We start from the raw sequence: 15,049 nt of genomic DNA, 5'->3' as shown, positions 1-15,049 counted from the left end.
GAGCCCCTATCAATTTTACTTAAAAGACAAGCAGCATCAACAACTCACAGGAGGCACTGAACATTTTTACCATTATCTGCACCACCTTCCACTGATTTACTGAAGAAGAAACTGCAAAGTCTGCCCAATTTTGTACACAAGTAATCTTGAAAACATTGGAGTCAACAGCAAATACATAGTTTCCAAGACTGTAGCTAGGAACAACCCTTCAATTTCAAGATTTATCTCTCACTGAGACACACCATACCCAAACTACACCTAGCAGGAAATTACTACTTACTTCATTTCTAGCTATTTATGTCATATTCAACAACTGTCTCTTTCTCACCTAAATCTTCTACACAACTGAGTACACTGTTATGAACAAACACATTATGGCAACAAGCCAGTGTCACTAATATCCACTCTATTGAAAACCATTTAAATACTCATCCTGCCCAACTAACCACCATCTTCGGCCCAAAGCTCACTCACATCATACCTACAAATCACAAACTTCTGTGGTAAAAATAATTTTGGGTTTCAAAACATAATCTACTAATCACATACCAGTATTTCTTACAAAGCCTATCATTCATCATTCACTTGAAAATATCAGTTTATATGCTGTTGTGCAACTGCAGTGCAAGTAAACACTCTCAAATCATCTAGAACTGAGGTACGGAAAGGGTTCACCAAGTGTTTCCAGGTAGTCCTGTAGCTCCCTCTCTGTCTTTACACAATCGTCTAACACACTGTACGCCATTTCAGGGCAAATGTACTTGTTTCATTATACTACGACACGGCCTATTACAATTTCAAATTTTAAAAAAACAAATATCTGCCTGATCCAACGTCATCCGCTACTCCGCGCCCTTCATTCACACAACACAATCTACCTCTTGCTACTTACATTACGTTTTCACTTGTGATTATGGCTCAGCAATAGCCGAGCACTACGAAAAATACCTTATAGACTCATTTAATGTTCCCCTCCACGGAAATCTTTAGTAAAAGGCGAAAGATTTATTCGTTTTGAAGGGAAACCAGAGTGCCGATCAACGCCCTCACTTCAATACTTATGGCTGCTTCTCTATTACTTCTCCGCGAGAACGCGGAAAATTCTTTCCGTCTTGTCTACTTCTCTACCGTCAACAGACTTCCAGTGTCATGCAAGCACACACCCCAAACTAACTGTCAACGCTGAAACACGTGTCGGCCAAATGTCGTCGCTATTACTCTTTAGTTAACTATTTTCATCATTTCTGTCACCATTCAAGCTGCTTCATTACCTCACCTGCCGACAGATGGCAGCACGCCTAATTCCTGTCGGCGACTCACCGTCCGACATACAACGTCCGACACACAACTGCCCGCACTGCTCTGCATCTAACACTAATCTCTCTCCTCCCTACCACATTCGTTCACTGAAAAAACTGACAACTAGACAGTTCTTTGTACGCAAAACTAGGCCACATCAGACGCAACGTGTATGTAGATGTATGGTGCAAGGGAAATATCCCCCTACTCCCACACATCTAATTAATACTAGTTGACAACAGAAATAAAATTTCTGTCGATAGTATTTGAACCAGTCTTATTCATTTGCCAATTTCATGCATTCCTTCTTGCAGATAACAGTGCCTTGCAAATCGCTCAATTCATGTTTGCTAGCCAAACGTGCTCCTCCTAAATGTTTCGTACATCATGCATTAGTGGTGATTATCAACACTGTGTTGTGTGTCAGCTTTTTATGGTCATCAATTGCACTCTTCTTGTGTTGCTCACTCAGTCTTGTAACTCAAAAGTACGTCGTTGTCATCCAAGCCTAGCACTTGGAGCAGGCCAAATCAAATGGCTCGTCCCCGTGACACTCGAGAAACTTCCACAGGGCTTTCATGACATGTCGCAATCAAAGTCCTTCCACAACCTGCAGCGACATTTCTGCAACGACGCGGGTCCCGATACCAAAGGTATGACTTACGCTTCTGATCTATAAAATAAAACCACCACTCGGAAAGCGCTATTCCCTTCCCACATCCCTCAGAATGTGGTGAACGATCATCGATTACAACCAAGATGCGATGAATCTCGATCGCAAGCCTCACGCTCAGGGAGAGTGCTACCACTCATCATCGTGGTTACGTCTACTCCAGCTTTGAACTAGAGAGAGTTGAAGACATACTACAGAAATGATCCTGTGAAGTATGATCTTGCTTGCAAGCTATCACCGCTCGCTACTTATGCCACGAGACCGTCAACACGCCCTACGAGAATACGACACACTCTTCACATTTCGCGATTTACAAGCTCGGACATTCTGCAAAGAACCTACTTCTACTCTTACTTGGCCGCCATGATCTCGCTCAGCTATTTTGTGCGCTACCAGTGCTTCTTGCGTTCCGAAATGAGAGACCATTGCCTCAGGCGAGACTGTATGTAAACACCGCTTGCACCTCCGGCCGCTAGATGGCGGCCTGGGGCACATACAGTAGCATTCTACGGCGCAAGCAGACATGCCAAATAGCCACTGAAAGAGAAACACACAAGAGGGCATTCATAGGACTCTTGTGCTTTCTTTAAAACCGCCTCTCTCTTCGAAATTTTTCGCACAGCACTAGCTCATTCACCTCACTCTAACAGTGCGAACTCTTGTCGATATTTGGCCTCTTTCATGCATACTTCCTCTTTCGTTTCACTTTGCGTCTTACTTGATACCCGCCCTTGGAGCTGCTGATATACAATACTCGCAACAAATGTGTTTCTCTCTGTATCTCTTTTCGCCTATCACGAGTATTGCTTTTCCTCACATGGCAATTATGAAAACACCCACAGCTGAACAAACACTTCCATTCAGCGCCACGTCCATACTATCAATCATACACCAGTAATTTCACAGCTACTTGCTCCACTAATACATTTCTTATGTCTACTGTTAAACAGATGAAGAATCAAAGTATACAACAAGTCTCTATCAACATCACTGTCAGGACATTTTACAGACCTACGCATACCATGCCAATCTGTATGCTTCAACTATGATGGCCCATGTGCTATGAATACAGAAATTTCTCATAAAATAACAAATAATTTTACAACTATACAACTACTCCGACAAGCTCCTTACTAAAATGCTACATGTTTAGCAATCCCCCCATCATCTCAGAATAATCCCAAGCAGTGCTTTCATCCCATGAGCACTTCTTTGCAAGCAAAACCACAAACTGCTTTTTATACTAGCTTCCTTGTCACAGTGAACAGGAAACTAATGCTAGTGCCTCAGTTTACTAAAAAGCTTTTTTCGCTTGCAACATATAAACTACCAACTTGAACCTCACACACACACACATACAGAAAACTTAATTCCACAGAAATTTAGGAGTAACAGTGGTTACCTCACATTTTCATACATACTCAAATAGCTACTTCTGTGCACTTCACACAATGTTCTCATCGTGTTCCACCAGAGAACACAGTTATCACTATGCATGGATTCTGGTAAAAGAGCATTAAAAAAACAAACAGCCTGATCAAAGTGATTATCTGCACATCCTCTGCCAATATCATGTCACTCTATACCCGAGGGAAACTAGAATGCAGGGAAAGGAGCTTTGTTGTGAGCACTGTGTTGGTATTTCATCATTTACTGACCAAAGTCTTCTCAAGCCAAGTATGCACCAGCTCTGTGTATGGCTGGGTCAATCAAGAGCCCCTATCAATTTTACTTAAAAGACAAGCAGCATCAACAACTCACAGGAGGCACTGAACATTTTTACCATTATCTGCACCACCTTCCACTGATTTACTGAAGAAGAAACTGCAAAGTCTGCCCAATTTTGTACACAAGTAATCTTGAAAACATTGGAGTCAACAGCAGATACATAGTTTCCAAGACTGTAGCTAGGAACAACCCTTCAATTTCAAGATTTATCTCTCACTGAGACACACCATACCCAAACTACACCTAGCAGGAAATTACTACTTACTTCATTTCTAGCTATTTATGTCATATTCAACAACTGTCTCTTTCTCACCTAAATCTTCTACACAACTGAGTACACTGTTATGAACAAACACATTATGGCAACAAGCCAGTGTCACTAATATCCACTCTATTGAAAACCATTTAAATACTCATCCTGCCCAACTAACCACCATCTTCGGCCCAAAGCTCACTCACATCATACCTACAAATCACAAACTTCTGTGGTAAAAATAATTTTGGGTTTCAAAACATAATCTACTAATCACATACCAGTATTTCTTACAAAGCCTATCATTCATCATTCACTTGAAAATATCAGTTTATATGCTGTTGTGCAACTGCAGTGCAAGTAAACACTCTCAAATCATCTAGAACTGAGGTACGGAAAGGGTTCACCAAGTGTTTCCAGGTAGTCCTGTAGCTCCCTCTCTGTCTTTACACAATCGTCTAACACACTGTACGCCATTTCAGGGCAAATGTACTTGTTTCATTATACTACGACACGGCCTATTACAATTTCAAATTTTAAAAAAACAAATATCTGCCTGATCCAACGTCATCCGCTACTCCGCGCCCTTCATTCACACAACACAATCTACCTCTTGCTACTTACATTACGTTTTCACTTGTGATTATGGCTCAGCAATAGCCGAGCACTACGAAAAATACCTTATAGACTCATTTAATGTTCCCCTCCACGGAAATCTTTAGTAAAAGGCGAAAGATTTATTCGTTTTGAAGGGAAACCAGAGTGCCGATCAACGCCCTCACTTCAATACTTATGGCTGCTTCTCTATTACTTCTCCGCGAGAACGCGGAAAATTCTTTCCGTCTTGTCTACTTCTCTACCGTCAACAGACTTCCAGTGTCATGCAAGCACACACCCCAAACTAACTGTCAACGCTGAAACACGTGTCTGCCAAATGTCGTCGCTATTACTCTTTAGTTAACTATTTTCATCATTTCTGTCACCATTCAAGCTGCTTCATTACCTCACCTGCTGACAGATGGCAGCACGCCTAATTCCTGTCGGCGACTCACCGTCCGACATACAACGTCCGACACACAACTGCCCGCACTGCTCTGCATCTAACACTAATCTCTCTCCTCCCTACCACATTCGTTCACTGAAAAAACTGACAACTAGACAGTTCTTTGTACGCAAAACTAGGCCACATCAGACGATACGTGTATGTAGATGTATGGTGCAAGGGAAATATCCCCCTACTCCCACACATCTAATTAATACTAGTTGACAACAGAAATAAAATTTCTGTCGATAGTATTTGAACCAGTCTTATTCATTTGCCAATTTCATGCATTCCTTCTTGCAGATAACAGTGCCTTGCAAATCGCTCAATTCATGTTTGCTAGCCAAACGTGCTCCTCCTAAATGTTTCGTACATCATGCATTAGTGGTGATTATCAACACTGTGTTGTGTGTCAGCTTTTTATGGTCATCAATTGCACTCTTCTTGTGTTGCTCACTCAGTCTTGTAACTCAAAAGTACGTCGTTGTCATCCAAGCCTAGCAATTGGAGCAGGCCAAATCAAATGGCTCGTCCCCGTGACACTCGAGAAACTTCCACAAGGCTTTCATGACATGTCGCAATCGAAGTCCTTCCACAACCTGCAGCGACATTTCTGCAACGACGCGGGTCCCGATACCAAAGGTATGACTTACGCTTCTGATCTATAAAATAAAACCACCACTCGGAAAGCGCTATTCCCTTCCCACATCCCTCAGAATGTGGTGAACGATCATCGATTACAACCAAGATGCGATGAATCTCGATCGCAAGCCTCACGCTCAGGGAGAGTGCTACCACTCATCATCGTGGTTACGTCTACTCCAGCTTTGAACTAGAGAGAGTTGAAGACATACTACAGAAATGATCCTGTGAAGTATGATCTTGCTTGCAAGCTATCACCGCTCGCTACTTATGCCACGAGACCGTCAACACGCCCTACGAGAATACGACACACTCTTCACATTTCGCGATTTACAAGCTCGGACATTCTGCAAAGAACCTACTTCTACTCTTACTTGGCCGCCATGATCTCGCTCAGCTATTTTGTGCGCTACCAGTGCTTCTTGCGTTCCGAAATGAGAGACCATTGCCTCAGGCGAGACTGTATGTAAACACCGCTTGCACCTCCGGCCGCTAGATGGCGGCCTGGGGCACATACAGTAGCATTCTACGGCGCAAGCAGACATGCCAAATAGCCACTGAAAGAGAAACACACAAGAGGGCATTCATAGGACTCTTGTGCTTTCTTTAAAACCGCCTCTCTCTTCGAAATTTTTCGCACAGCACTAGCTCATTCACCTCACTCTAACAGTGCGAACTCTTGTCGATATTTGGCCTCTTTCATGCATACTTCCTCTTTCGTTTCACTTTGCGTCTTACTTGATACCCGCCCTTGGAGCTGCTGATATACAATACTCGCAACAAATGTGTTTCTCTCTGTATCTCTTTTCGCCTATCACGAGTATTGCTTTTCCTCACATGGCAATTATGAAAACACCCACAGCTGAACAAACACTTCCATTCAGCGCCACGTCCATACTATCAATCATACACCAGTAATTTCACAGCTACTTGCTCCACTAATACATTTCTTATGTCTACTGTTAAACAGATGAAGAATCAAAGTATACAACAAGTCTCTATCAACATCACTGTCAGGACATTTTACAGACCTACGCATACCATGCCAATCTGTATGCTTCAACTATGATGGCCCATGTGCTATGAATACAGAAATTTCTCATAAAATAACAAATAATTTTACAACTATACAACTACTCCGACAAGCTCCTTACTAAAATGCTACATGTTTAGCAATCCCCCCATCATCTCAGAATAATCCCAAGCAGTGCTTTCATCCCATGAGCACTTCTTTGCAAGCAAAACCACAAACTGCTTTTTATACTAGCTTCCTTGTCACAGTGAACAGGAAACTAATGCTAGTGCCTCAGTTTACTAAAAAGCTTTTTTCGCTTGCAACATATAAACTACCAACTTGAACCTCACACACACACACACACACACATACAGAAAACTTAATTCCACAGAAATTTAGGAGTAACAGTGGTTACCTCACATTTTCATACATATTCAAATAGCTACTTCTGTGCACTTCACACAATGTTCTCATCGTGTTCCACCAGAGAACACAGTTATCACTATGCATGGATTCTGGTAAAAGAGCATTAAAAAAACAAACAGCCTGATCAAAGTGATTATCTGCACATCCTCTGCCAATATCATGTCACTCTATACCCGAGGGAAACTAGAATGCAGGGAAAGGAGCTTTGTTGTGAGCACTGTGTTGGTATTTCATCATTTACTGACCAAAGTCTTCTCAAGCCAAGTATGCACCAGCTCTGTGTATGGCTGGGTCAATCAAGAGCCCCTATCAATTTTACTTAAAAGACAAGCAGCATCAACAACTCACAGGAGGCACTGAACATTTTTACCATTATCTGCACCACCTTCCACTGATTTACTGAAGAAGAAACTGCAAAGTCTGCCCAATTTTGTACACAAGTAATCTTGAAAACATTGGAGTCAACAGCAGATACATAGTTTCCAAGACTGTAGCTAGGAACAACCCTTCAATTTCAAGATTTATCTCTCACTGAGACACACCATACCCAAACTACACCTAGCAGGAAATTACTACTTACTTCATTTCTAGCTATTTATGTCATATTCAACAACTGTCTCTTTCTCACCTAAATCTTCTACACAACTGAGTACACTGTTATGAACAAACACATTATGGCAACAAGCCAGTGTCACTAATATCCACTCTATTGAAAACCATTTAAATACTCATCCTGCCCAACTAACCACCATCTTCGGCCCAAAGCTCACTCACATCATACCTACAAATCACAAACTTCTGTGGTAAAAATAATTTTGGGTTTCAAAACATAATCTACTAATCACATACCAGTATTTCTTACAAAGCCTATCATTCATCATTCACTTGAAAATATCAGTTTATATGCTGTTGTGCAACCGCAGTGCAAGTAAACACTCTCAAATCATCTAGAACTGAGGTACGGAAAGGGTTCACCAAGTGTTTCCAGGTAGTCCTGTAGCTCCCTCTCTGTCTTTACACAATCGTCTAACACACTGTACGCCATTTCAGGGCAAATGTACTTGTTTCATTATACTACGACACGGCCTATTACAATTTCAAATTTTAAAAAAACAAATATCTGCCTGATCCAACGTCATCCGCTACTCCGCGCCCTTCATTCACACAACACAATCTACCTCTTGCTACTTACATTACGTTTTCACTTGTGATTATGGCTCAGCAATAGCCGAGCACTACGAAAAATACCTTATAGACTCATTTAATGTTCCCCTCCACGGAAATCTTTAGTAAAAGGCGAAAGATTTATTCGTTTTGAAGGGAAACCAGAGTGCCGATCAACGCCCTCACTTCAATACTTATGGCTGCTTCTCTATTACTTCTCCGCGAGAACGCGGAAAATTCTTTCCGTCTTGTCTACTTCTCTACCGTCAACAGACTTCCAGTGTCATGCAAGCACACACCCCAAACTAACTGTCAACGCTGAAACACGTGTCGGCCAAATGTCGTCGCTATTACTCTTTAGTTAACTATTTTCATCATTTCTGTCACCATTCAAGCTGCTTCATTACCTCACCTGCCGACAGATGGCAGCACGCCTAATTCCTGTCGGCGACTCACCGTCCGACATACAACGTCCGACACACAACTGCCCGCACTGCTCTGCATCTAACACTAATCTCTCTCCTCCCTACCACATTCGTTCACTGAAAAAACTGACAACTAGACAGTTCTTTGTACGCAAAACTAGGCCACATCAGACGCAACGTGTATGTAGATGTATGGTGCAAGGGAAATATCCCCCTACTCCCACACATCTAATTAATACTAGTTGACAACAGAAATAAAATTTCTGTCGATAGTATTTGAACCAGTCTTATTCATTTGCCAATTTCATGCATTCCTTCTTGCAGATAACAGTGCCTTGCAAATCGCTCAATTCATGTTTGCTAGCCAAACGTGCTCCTCCTAAATGTTTCGTACATCATGCATTAGTGGTGATTATCAACACTGTGTTGTGTGTCAGCTTTTTATGGTCATCAATTGCACTCTTCTTGTGTTGCTCACTCAGTCTTGTAACTCAAAAGTACGTCGTTGTCATCCAAGCCTAGCACTTGGAGCAGGCCAAATCAAATGGCTCGTCCCCGTGACACTCGAGAAACTTCCACAAGGCTTTCATGACATGTCGCAATCAAAGTCCTTCCACAACCTGCAGCGACATTTCTGCAACGACGCGGGTCCCGATACCAAAGGTATGACTTACGCTTCTGATCTATAAAATAAAACCACCACTCGGAAAGCGCTATTCCCTTCCCACATCCCTCAGAATGTGGTGAACGATCATCGATTACAACCAAGATGCGATGAATCTCGATCGCAAGCCTCACGCTCAGGGAGAGTGCTACCACTCATCATCGTGGTTACGTCTACTCCAGCTTTGAACTAGAGAGAGTTGAAGACATACTACAGAAATGATCCTGTGAAGTATGATCTTGCTTGCAAGCTATCACCGCTCGCTACTTATGCCACGAGACCGTCAACACGCCCTACGAGAATACGACACACTCTTCACATTTCGCGATTTACAAGCTCGGACATTCTGCAAAGAACCTACTTCTACTCTTACTTGGCCGCCATGATCTCGCTCAGCTATTTTGTGCGCTACCAGTGCTTCTTGCGTTCCGAAATGAGAGACCATTGCCTCAGGCGAGACTGTATGTAAACACCGCTTGCACCTCCGGCCGCTAGATGGCGGCCTGGGGCACATACAGTAGCATTCTACGGCGCAAGCAGACATGCCAAATAGCCACTGAAAGAGAAACACACAAGAGGGCATTCATAGGACTCTTGTGCTTTCTTTAAAACCGCCTCTCTCTTCGAAATTTTTCGCACAGCACTAGCTCATTCACCTCACTCTAACAGTGCGAACTCTTGTCGATATTTGGCCTCTTTCATGCATACTTCCTCTTTCGTTTCACTTTGCGTCTTACTTGATACCCGCCCTTGGAGCTGCTGATATACAATACTCGCAACAAATGTGTTTCTCTCTGTATCTCTTTTCGCCTATCACGAGTATTGCTTTTCCTCACATGGCAATTATGAAAACACCCACAGCTGAACAAACACTTCCATTCAGCGCCACGTCCATACTATCAATCATACACCAGTAATTTCACAGCTACTTGCTCCACTAATACATTTCTTATGTCTACTGTTAAACAGATGAAGAATCAAAGTATACAACAAGTCTCTATCAACATCACTGTCAGGACATTTTACAGACCTACGCATACCATGCCAATCTGTATGCTTCAACTATGATGGCCCATGTGCTATGAATACAGAAATTTCTCATAAAATAACAAATAATTTTACAACTATACAACTACTCCGACAAGCTCCTTACTAAAATGCTACATGTTTAGCAATCCCCCCATCATCTCAGAATAATCCCAAGCAGTGCTTTCATCCCATGAGCACTTCTTTGCAAGCAAAACCACAAACTGCTTTTTATACTAGCTTCCTTGTCACAGTGAACAGGAAACTAATGCTAGTGCCTCAGTTTACTAAAAAGCTTTTTTCGCTTGCAACATATAAACTACCAACTTGAACCTCACACACACACACATACAGAAAACTTAATTCCACAGAAATTTAGGAGTAACAGTGGTTACCTCACATTTTCATACATACTCAAATAGCTACTTCTGTGCACTTCACACAATGTTCTCATCGTGTTCCACCAGAGAACACAGTTATCACTATGCATGGATTCTGGTAAAAGAGCATTAAAAAAACAAACAGCCTGATCAAAGTGATTATCTGCACATCCTCTGCCAATATCATGTCACTCTATACCCGAGGGAAACTAGAATGCAGGGAAAGGAGCTTTGTTGTGAGCACTGTGTTGGTATTTCATCATTTACTGACCAAAGTCTTCTCAAGCCAAGTATGCACCAGCTCTGTGTATGGCTGGGTCAATCAAGAGCCCCTATCAATTTTACTTAAAAGACAAGCAGCATCAACAACTCACAGGAGGCACTGAACATTTTTACCATTATCTGCACCACCTTCCACTGATTTACTGAAGAAGAAACTGCAAAGTCTGCCCAATTTTGTACACAAGTAATCTTGAAAACATTGGAGTCAACAGCAGATACATAGTTTCCAAGACTGTAGCTAGGAACAACCCTTCAATTTCAAGATTTATCTCTCACTGAGACACACCATACCCAAACTACACCTAGCAGGAAATTACTACTTACTTCATTTCTAGCTATTTATGTCATATTCAACAACTGTCTCTTTCTCACCTAAATCTTCTACACAACTGAGTACACTGTTATGAACAAACACATTATGGCAACAAGCCAGTGTCACTAATATCCACTCTATTGAAAACCATTTAAATACTCATCCTGCCCAACTAACCACCATCTTCGGCCCAAAGCTCACTCACATCATACCTACAAATCACAAACTTCTGTGGTAAAAATAATTTTGGGTTTCAAAACATAATCTACTAATCACATACCAGTATTTCTTACAAAGCCTATCATTCATCATTCACTTGAAAATATCAGTTTATATGCTGTTGTGCAACTGCAGTGCAAGTAAACACTCTCAAATCATCTAGAACTGAGGTACGGAAAGGGTTCACCAAGTGTTTCCAGGTAGTCCTGTAGCTCCCTCTCTGTCTTTACACAATCGTCTAACACACTGTACGCCATTTCAGGGCAAATGTACTTGTTTCATTATACTACGACACGGCCTATTACAATTTCAAATTTTAAAAAAACAAATATCTGCCTGATCCAACGTCATCCGCTACTCCGCGCCCTTCATTCACACAACACAATCTACCTCTTGCTACTTACATTACGTTTTCACTTGTGATTATGGCTCAGCAATAGCCGAGCACTACGAAAAATACCTTATAGACTCATTTAATGTTCCCCTCCACGGAAATCTTTAGTAAAAGGCGAAAGATTTATTCGTTTTGAAGGGAAACCAGAGTGCCGATCAACGCCCTCACTTCAATACTTATGGCTGCTTCTCTATTACTTCTCCGCGAGAACGCGGAAAATTCTTTCCGTCTTGTCTACTTCTCTACCGTCAACAGACTTCCAGTGTCATGCAAGCACACACCCCAAACTAACTGTCAACGCTGAAACACGTGTCGGCCAAATGTCGTCGCTATTACTCTTTAGTTAACTATTTTCATCATTTCTGTCACCATTCAAGCTGCTTCATTACCTCACCTGCTGACAGATGGCAGCACGCCTAATTCCTGTCGGCGACTCACCGTCCGACATACAACGTCCGACACACAACTGCCCGCACTGCTCTGCATCTAACACTAATCTCTCTCCTCCCTACCACATTCGTTCACTGAAAAAACTGACAACTAGACAGTTCTTTGTACGCAAAACTAGGCCACATCAGACGATACGTGTATGTAGATGTATGGTGCAAGGGAAATATCCCCCTACTCCCACACATCTAATTAATACTAGTTGACAACAGAAATAAAATTTCTGTCGATAGTATTTGAACCAGTCTTATTCATTTGCCAATTTCATGCATTCCTTCTTGCAGATAACAGTGCCTTGCAAATCGCTCAATTCATGTTTGCTAGCCAAACGTGCTCCTCCTAAATGTTTCGTACATCATGCATTAGTGGTGATTATCAACACTGTGTTGTGTGTCAGCTTTTTATGGTCATCAATTGCACTCTTCTTGTGTTGCTCACTCAGTCTTGTAACTCAAAAGTACGTCGTTGTCATCCAAGCCTAGCACTTGGAGCAGGCCAAATCAAATGGCTCGTCCCCGTGACACTCGAGAAACTTCCACAAGGCTTTCATGACATGTCGCAATCAAAGTCCTTCCACAACCTGCAGCGACATTTCTGCAACGACGCGGGTCCCGATACCAAAGGTATGACTTACGCTTCTGATCTATAAAATAAAACCACCACTCGGAAAGCGCTATTCCCTTCCCACATCCCTCAGAATGTGGTGAACGATCATCGATTACAACCAAGATGCGATGAATCTCGATCGCAAGCCTCACGCTCAGGGAGAGTGCTACCACTCATCATCGTGGTTACGTCTACTCCAGCTTTGAACTAGAGAGAGTTGAAGACATACTACAGAAATGATCCTGTGAAGTATGATCTTGCTTGCAAGCTATCACCGCTCGCTACTTATGCCACGAGACCGTCAACACGCCCTACGAGAATACGACACACTCTTCACATTTCGCGATTTACAAGCTCGGACATTCTGCAAAGAACCTACTTCTACTCTTACTTGGCCGCCATGATCTCGCTCAGCTATTTTGTGCGCTACCAGTGCTTCTTGCGTTCCGAAATGAGAGACCATTGCCTCAGGCGAGACTGTATGTAAACACCGCTTGCACCTCCGGCCGCTAGATGGCGGCCTGGGGCACATACAGTAGCATTCTACGGCGCAAGCAGACATGCCAAATAGCCACTGAAAGAGAAACACACAAGAGGGCATTCATAGGACTCTTGTGCTTTCTTTAAAACCGCCTCTCTCTTCGAAATTTTTCGCACAGCACTAGCTCATTCACCTCACTCTAACAGTGCGAACTCTTGTCGATATTTGGCCTCTTTCATGCATACTTCCTCTTTCGTTTCACTTTGCGTCTTACTTGATACCCGCCCTTGGAGCTGCTGATATACAATACTCGCAACAAATGTGTTTCTCTCTGTATCTCTTTTCGCCTATCACGAGTATTGCTTTTCCTCACATGGCAATTATGAAAACACCCACAGCTGAACAAACACTTCCATTCAGCGCCACGTCCATACTATCAATCATACACCAGTAATTTCACAGCTACTTGCTCCACTAATACATTTCTTATGTCTACTGTTAAACAGATGAAGAATCAAAGTATACAACAAGTCTCTATCAACATCACTGTCAGGACATTTTACAGACCTACGCATACCATGCCAATCTGTATGCTTCAACTATGATGGCCCATGTGCTATGAATACAGAAATTTCTCATAAAATAACAAATAATTTTACAACTATACAACTACTCCGACAAGCTCCTTACTAAAATGCTACATGTTTAGCAATCCCCCCATCATCTCAGAATAATCCCAAGCAGTGCTTTCATCCCATGAGCACTTCTTTGCAAGCAAAACCACAAACTGCTTTTTATACTAGCTTCCTTGTCACAGTGAACAGGAAACTAATGCTAGTGCCTCAGTTTACTAAAAAGCTTTTTTCGCTTGCAACATATAAACTACCAACTTGAACCTCACACACACACACATACAGAAAACTTAATTCCACAGAAATTTAGGAGTAACAGTGGTTACCTCACATTTTCATACATATTCAAATAGCTACTTCTGTGCACTTCACACAATGTTCTCATCGTGTTCCACCAGAGAACACAGTTATCACTATGCATGGATTCTGGTAAAAGAGCATTAAAAAAACAAACAGCCTGATCAAAGTGATTATCTGCACATCCTCTGCCAATATCATGTCACTCTATACCCGAGGGAAACTAGAATGCAGGGAAAGGAGCTTTGTTGTGAGCACTGTGTTGGTATTTCATCATTTACTGACCAAAGTCTTCTCAAGCCAAGTATGCACCAGCTCTGTGTATGGCTGGGTCAATCAAGAGCCCCTATCAATTTTACTTAAAAGACAAGCAGCATCAACAACTCACAGGAGGCACTGAACATTTTTACCATTATCTGCACCACCTTCCACTGATTTACTGAAGAAGAAACTGCAAAGTCTGCCCAATTTTGTACACAAGTAATCTTGAAAACATTGGAGTCAACAGCAGATACATAGTTTCCAAGACTGTAGCTAGGAACAACCCTTCAATTTCAAGATTTATCTCTCACTGAGACACACCATACCCAAACTACACCTAGCAGGAAATTACTACTTACTTCATTTCTAGCTATTTATGT

The 15,049-nt window shown here is 42.1% G+C and overlaps 8 non-coding genes across 8 annotated transcripts; all 8 read right to left on the bottom strand.

Annotated features, from left to right (window-relative positions):
* Positions 1-915: 915 nt before the first annotated feature.
* On the bottom strand, positions 916-1,034 carry LOC126476674 (U5 spliceosomal RNA). The gene has a single exon (XR_007587152.1). It is a non-coding gene; the product is annotated as a U5 spliceosomal RNA (small nuclear RNA).
* Positions 1,035-1,987: 953 nt separating this feature from the next.
* Positions 1,988-2,194, bottom strand: LOC126476585 (small nucleolar RNA U3). Its single transcript, XR_007587078.1, has one exon. It is a non-coding gene; the product is annotated as a small nucleolar RNA U3 (small nucleolar RNA).
* Positions 2,195-4,600: 2,406 nt separating this feature from the next.
* Positions 4,601-4,719, bottom strand: LOC126476672 (U5 spliceosomal RNA). Its single transcript, XR_007587151.1, has one exon. It is a non-coding gene; the product is annotated as a U5 spliceosomal RNA (small nuclear RNA).
* A 953-nt stretch (positions 4,720-5,672) lies between these two features.
* On the bottom strand, positions 5,673-5,879 carry LOC126476584 (small nucleolar RNA U3). Its single transcript, XR_007587077.1, has one exon. It is a non-coding gene; the product is annotated as a small nucleolar RNA U3 (small nucleolar RNA).
* A 2,414-nt stretch (positions 5,880-8,293) lies between these two features.
* On the bottom strand, positions 8,294-8,412 carry LOC126476671 (U5 spliceosomal RNA). Its single transcript, XR_007587150.1, has one exon. It is a non-coding gene; the product is annotated as a U5 spliceosomal RNA (small nuclear RNA).
* A 953-nt stretch (positions 8,413-9,365) lies between these two features.
* Positions 9,366-9,572, bottom strand: LOC126476583 (small nucleolar RNA U3). Its single transcript, XR_007587076.1, has one exon. It is a non-coding gene; the product is annotated as a small nucleolar RNA U3 (small nucleolar RNA).
* A 2,406-nt stretch (positions 9,573-11,978) lies between these two features.
* LOC126476670 (U5 spliceosomal RNA) lies at positions 11,979-12,097 on the bottom strand. Its single transcript, XR_007587149.1, has one exon. It is a non-coding gene; the product is annotated as a U5 spliceosomal RNA (small nuclear RNA).
* A 953-nt stretch (positions 12,098-13,050) lies between these two features.
* LOC126476582 (small nucleolar RNA U3) lies at positions 13,051-13,257 on the bottom strand. Its single transcript, XR_007587075.1, has one exon. It is a non-coding gene; the product is annotated as a small nucleolar RNA U3 (small nucleolar RNA).
* Positions 13,258-15,049: the final 1,792 nt, after the last annotated feature.

Source organism: Schistocerca serialis, chromosome 4 (genome assembly GCF_023864345.2).
Source record: "Schistocerca serialis cubense isolate TAMUIC-IGC-003099 chromosome 4, iqSchSeri2.2, whole genome shotgun sequence".
NCBI lineage: Eukaryota > Metazoa > Arthropoda > Insecta > Orthoptera > Acrididae > Schistocerca > Schistocerca serialis.
This window is presented reverse-complemented; position numbering and strand designations above follow the sequence as displayed.